This window comes from Mauremys mutica, chromosome 1, assembly GCF_020497125.1.
Source record: "Mauremys mutica isolate MM-2020 ecotype Southern chromosome 1, ASM2049712v1, whole genome shotgun sequence".
Classification (NCBI taxonomy): Eukaryota; Metazoa; Chordata; order Testudines; family Geoemydidae; genus Mauremys; species Mauremys mutica.
The window spans coordinates 262,777,636-262,784,008 of record NC_059072.1 but is presented as its reverse complement, the minus strand read 5'-3'; the positions used below and the strand labels follow the sequence as shown (position 1 = coordinate 262,784,008).

Sequence of the window (6,373 nt, the reverse complement as noted above, 5' to 3'; positions counted from 1 at the left end):
AGGACAGTTACCACAAGGTGCTGGGTGGTGCGGGGCTCCGGCGGTCAGCCCCGGGTGGTATCTAGTTTTTACTTTGGGGAAATATGGTCACACAAGCTGAAGAGAGTATGAACTGGGAGGGGCGCTTTTTTGAGCTATCTACATATGTTGTCATGTATAATCTCTTTATTTAAATTTTTTACATAATTTTTCATGTGTAATTCTCTGGCTTCTACTAAAATGTTATAAAACATTTTAAAAAATACAGTGGTCAGTGGTGTTTTTTTTAAATGCAGATTTGGAGATGTCATCAATACGTACTATATCATAATGAACTTACAAGAACTTCATATGAAGATTACCATCCATCTCCCAGGCTGCCTGCAATCACTATGGTTAGTTTGCAGTTAATTGAAATAAAAATCAGAGTTAATTAAGATGAGAGTATAAGTGATGAATTTATTCTCCATTAAGGAAGCAGGGCTTTAGGAAAACAAGTAAGTAATAGGATTTCTGGGGGGAAATAAAACAGTCAATCTCCTATGATTTTTATGCTGACACATACGGGTATGTGACAGATATTTTCCCAATACATCCAAATGCATTAATGCATAATTTTCTGCTAGAAAGGTGTCACTGGCACCTTAGGATTGACTGCTGCTACTAACTAACTCAGAAAGCCAAGTCTTCTGGGTAAGATAAACTTATAAGCAGATGCATAAAATTCCAGCTTGTCTCTCCCTTTAAATTATACACAGGTTTTCAGGCAGAAAAGGCTTCTGTCACTTTCACATACAGTTTGCAGCTCAGGAAAATACAGGGCATCTGGAAATTGTTGAAAGAGACGAAACCCATTTTTGTCTCTTCATTCCCAGCCAGTGTTTGTAAAGGTCTGAGACTGACCAAAATATCAAGATGATTATTATTGATATCACCATATGCTGGAACCACAAATTATATTGTCGTTGGTAAGTGCAAAGATGACGTGTTGCTTTTTGGTGTTCAATTTAAAAAGCATATGTTAGCTGATGTGATTGCTTCTATATTCCTATGCTTTGCTTTACTTTACTGAGCAGATAGGCTTAAAATTTTGATCATCAGTTTCAGCCACAGAATGAAATTATATTTCTTCACAGCCCTCTCACTGCTTAGGTTTCTGAGTAGGAACAGCCTTACATTTCCTGCCCTCTCAGAATGACACACTGCGGGGAGCAACATCAGAGAAAAGTTACAACATTCTCCCACTTTCCCTGTGGTGGTTGCTGGGTATTTGGCATGTCTAGGTTCCCACGTGTTAATTGCTATAATTAGTTTTTAAATGTAATATTAAAGACAACAAAGTTTAAAGAACATTCAGGTTATGAAGTTAGGCAGGCAAAAGTTAGGAAATGTCAGAATTCAAATTGCCTGTAACACCTTAATTTGGCCTCTTTGCATTTGGCAATACATATGATAGTCTCTAATTACATGGTCACATGCTGTTTTGTTCCCACAGGACCCCTGCCTCATTCAGGGAATGGGTTGCTATTCAATATTTCTTTTTATCTTCCTCATCCAATGTGTGGGCCTAGGCCTAAGCCTTAATGCGTTCCAGCCAAGCCCTGCACTGAATACAGAATTATTAAATTTCTTCCTGGGTGTTTCTATGGTGGTTTCATCATATCTTAGTGCGTTACGAACATGAATACACTTATCTTCACAACACCCCTGTGAGATTAGGTGGCATTGTTATCCCCCTTCTATAGATGGAAAGCTGAGGTATAGAGAAGTTAAGGCCAAAATTATTAGAATTGTGACAAAGAAGGAGTGATTAACTCACAGCCCAGCTGGTGTCTGGGATTCAGGCAGAGCCAGTGGAGTGGGCAATGTCTATGCTATTATTTTTAATGTTGAATCTGAATAAAAAGATAAGTATAGTGGTTATCGGTGGCCACTCCAGCTACGCAGAGGATGCTCTTCGAAAAAGACTATTTATATGCACGCGGATGGCCCTGGAATCCTCCATGGAGATCTCTAGGAAGCTTTCATGGAGGTACTCTGCAATCCTTTGCAGAAGGTTTCTGGGAAGGGCTGCCTTATTTCGTCCACCACAGTAGGACACTTTCCTGCACTACTCTGGTATAACTCTTCTGGCATCATTGTGGCACACAGCATTGCAGCATCTGCTCCCTCTCCACCTCTGTTACCCTCAGGAGAGTGATATTGCATATGGTCCCCTAGGGGAAACGGAGGAAGTTTCAAATGCTAGCACTTAAACCACAAGCAATTCGACAAGTAATCCGTCCTGGTTTGGTGAATTCTGGGTCACACAACCATGCTTTCCTCAGTGTGCCCTGGTTGTGGTTGGAAGGGATCACTACGTATTGCAGCCAGCATTTAAAAAATGAGGGGGCACTTCCTGTTTGTCTCCCTTCTCCCTCAATCTGGTACCGCTTTTGTAACAATCAACTATTTGTGGGGCTTTACACTGGTGCCTGTCCTCAAGCACCATCCAGGTTGCTGGAGGAAAGGGGGCTTTTCTGAGGTTGGAACCACTGATCCCAAGGATGTCTTCCCAAAAGCTGCAGCACTTGATCTCTTGCCCATGCCTCAGGGCCTTACTTACCATGGCTGGAGCAGCAAACTGACTCTTGCTGTTGCCAGTGGTTGTGATTACGTTGTGGCTTGCAGGGAACTGCTTTGAGGGGTGTTTCTTTAATAAAAATAATTAATCTTGCACCAGAAACAATGTACGCCCTGCTACCCTTGTGCTTTGTATTCTTTGCAGCTGAAACCTTGTCCATCGGTGCATCCTCCACACTGGGACAGAGACTTTCCCAGATTAGAAGGTGGAAAAAGAAGACTCAGGAGGACATGATCCGTGAGTTAATGTGCACCTCCGAGAGTGACAAGACGGAGCTCAGTGCATGGAGGATTGCACTGTCCGATAGCCTGCACAAGGACCGTGAGGCCAGAAGAGCATGCAAGGAACGCTAGCGTGACACGCAGGATGAGATGGTGCGGAGTATGAGGGAGCAAATAGACATGTTGAGGCATCTGGTTGAGGGTTCAAGAAAGGCAACTGGATGTGACAGTTGCACTGTAGCCTGTGCTGAACCTGCTGCCATCGTCGCCAAGTTCCACATCCTCCTCTCCCAGACGTCCTAGAATGCGGGGGAGGGGAGTCTGGTATCCCTTGCAATCAACTCCAGGGGAGGTACAAGGACTAGAAGGTGCACTGTTATTGCAGTGCAGTTGTAAGCAAGCTGTCCTTGTTTCTCCCCTCTCGCCCCTGCTGCAGTGTTATCAGCCCTTTTGCCCCAGGTTATCTTACTTTTCTTTGCTGTCTCTGTGTGTTTGTGAGCATAATAAAACTTAATGGATTGAGGAGAAAAGGCTCTTTATTCATTCAGCACACTGGTTAGTGGGAGTGGAGTTTACAGGGAAGTAATGCAATGAAGGGGACAGCTTAGTAAGGAACAACATACATAAGTGTAACATTACTGTGGGTCATTGCTGAAACTAGTTTTCAAAGCCTCATGGAGACGCAGAAACCATCAATATGCTCTTCTAATTGCCCTGGTGTCTGGCTGCTCAAAACTGGCTGCCAGGTGATCTGCCTCAACCCCCTCACCCTCTCCCCCCAGAAACTTTTCTCCCTTTGTTTCAGAAATATTATGGAGCACACAGCACGCAGCAATAACGATGGGGAGGTCTAACCTAGTAAGCAAACAACACTAGTGGCCTTTTAAATGTCCAAAGCCACATTCCACCACCATTCTGCACTTACTCAGCCTATGGTTGAACCACTTCTTACTGCTGTCCAGGCTGCCTGTGTATGGCTTCATGAGCCATGGGAGCAAGGGGTAGGCTGGGTCTCCCAGGATCACTTTTGGCATTTCAACATCACCAATGGTTATTTTGCAGTCAGGAAAGAAAGTCCTTGCTTGCAGCTTTCTGAACAGACTGGAGTTCCTAAAGATGTGCGCGTCATGCACTTTTCCCAACCATCCCACGCTGATGTCGGTGAAATGGCCCCTGTGATTCACCAGTGCTTGCAACACCATTGAGAAGTACCCCTTTCGGTTTATGTACTCTTTGGCAAGGTGATCTGGTGCCAAGATAGTGATATATGTTCCATCTATAGCCCCACCACAGTTAGGGAATCTCATCGCAGCACAAACCATCCACTATGTCCTGCACTTTTCCCAGTCACTACCCTTCTTAGCAGAAGTCTATTGATTGCCCTGACAACTTGGATCACAACAGACACCCCTGGTAGATTTACCCACTTCGAATTGATTCCCCACTGATGAATAGCAGTTTGGCTTTGCAAGCTTCCACAGAGCTATCACCACTTGCTTCTCAACTGTCAGAGCAGCTCATATTTTACTATTGCTGTGTGTAGCAGGGTGGTTACAGAAGGGTTTAAAGACAGCCCTGGGAGAGGGCTGTGGCAGGGGAAAAGCTACTAGGCTGACTGGGGAAGCAGCTGCAGCTGGGCCACACCCTAATCAGGCCTCAGCTGGCCCTACAATGGCAGGGAAGCCAGGGGCAGACACAGTCTCTCTCTGCCTGTAGAGAGAGAAGGGCCTAGCTGCAGGGAGCTAGAGACAGGGTACCTGAGTGGAGCAGGGCTGGGGATAGGCAGAGGAGCCGGGGAGCTCCAGCCTGGAAAGCCCCAGGCTGTAGCCTAGCAGAAGGCAAATAGGTACTGGGGGTTGCAGAGGGCAGCCCAGGGGTAGGCAAAGGCAGCAGGGCCAAACCCAACCTTGCCAGTGATGAGCGGCTGATACTGCAGTCTGCCCCAGGGTGCGGAGGCTAGACGATGACTGGCAGTAGCCATATACTGAGGCGAGGTGGGGCTAGTGGGTGGAGGTTCCCTGGGTAGGGGATACCCTAAGACTGAGGGGTTACTGCCAGGGGGCAGCACCCCAGCTAACAGGGCACCGGAATCCAGGGAGGGACACGAGGCCAAGCGGTAAGGCGGATCACCGGCCTGCAGAGGGCGCTCCGGAGCTGGAACGAGCTAATTCCTGGAAGTCACCAGCAGGAGGCGCCGCAGGGGTGAGCCCGCACGCTTACACTGTGCTTCAGGGCCGGGGAAAGCTCTTCGCACATTTCCATGAAAGTGACCTTATGCATTTGAAAGTTCTGCAGACACTGCTCATCATCCCATAGCTGCATAACTATACGGTCCCACCGGTCAGTGCTTGTTTCCTGGGCCCAGAAGCAGTGCTCCACCATGTCAAGGTGATGCGCAACTGTCACCAGCATCTGCAAATTGCTCCGGTCCATGGCTTCCAGCAGGGCTGCTTGCGTGGCGCTGTGGCATCAAATTGTTCTGTGCAGCAGCTCCTTCGTCGTCTGAGTAAATTCTGCAGGATAAGGCACAAGGTGTTTGTAATGCTCACAACAACAGTGAGCGGGGTCCATGTTTGCCGTGCTATGGTGTCTGCCCAGGTAACCCAGGCTTAGGAAGAAAGGTGAGAAAAAAGGCTTGATTTCTTTGCTATTGATTTCAGGGAGGGAGGGAAGTGCATCATGGGAGGCTAATGTCATGTTTCTATAACACCTACACAAATGTTTTGGTTCCCTGAGGCATTGCAAGCCCAACCCAACATTCCACTCGGCTCCACGCACTGTGGGATAGCTACTCACAGTGCAGCACTCTCTGCGTCGATGCAAGCCCTGCTAGTGAGGATGCGCTCTGCTGACACAGTGAGCATAGTGGGGACATGCAAGATCCACTTGCTTAAATCAGAGGCTCAATGTCATAAAATCGACCTAACTTTGTAGTGTAGACATGCCCTCAATCTCAAAAATGGCTGAATCATTTTAGCTGAAACTTGTATATCAGCCAGAGAAACACATCCATTAAATGTTGGCAAAGTTATAAACTAAATAGTGTCTTTTACTAGGAAGTGTCAGGCAAAGTTAACTATACAAGGTGTTTCCAGCTCTACCTTGATATTTTGATGCAAGTCTATAACATTGTACAATTTCTATGTTATACCAATATAATAAAAACCAGCAGAATCTTATTAAGAGGGATAAGGCAAAGATGCCACATTTATTGTAAATACCATAACAAAACAAAAAACAATGTTTTTCTACTTGTTTCTATTACTACTTATTCCTTATATATACATACACACACACACACACACACATTCATTCACACAATCATTCATTCAGGTTCTGTATAGATGTTATAGTTACGAGCCTAGATGTTGCTCATGCCAAGTTACTGGCCAGGTATCTTGGTCATGAGGATGGAGCCGAGTCTGTGTCAGATGCATCTGATGCTCCTGGAGGCTGGCAGCAGAACCATAGACTCAAAGTCCTCAGTCTTTAGAGTTCAGTTTTATAGGAATTTATTCCCATGTCAGTTCATGAGAGTTGCTTCATTTTG

The 6,373-nt window shown here is 45.9% G+C and overlaps 1 long non-coding RNA gene across 1 annotated transcript; it reads left to right on the top strand.

Moving 5' to 3' along the window:
• Nucleotides 1–283: 283 nt before the first annotated feature.
• Nucleotides 284–3,274, top strand: LOC123361983. Its single transcript, XR_006576309.1, has 3 exons — nt 284–374; nt 738–947; nt 2,747–3,274. It is a non-coding gene; the product is annotated as an uncharacterized LOC123361983 (long non-coding RNA).
• Nucleotides 3,275–6,373: the final 3,099 nt, after the last annotated feature.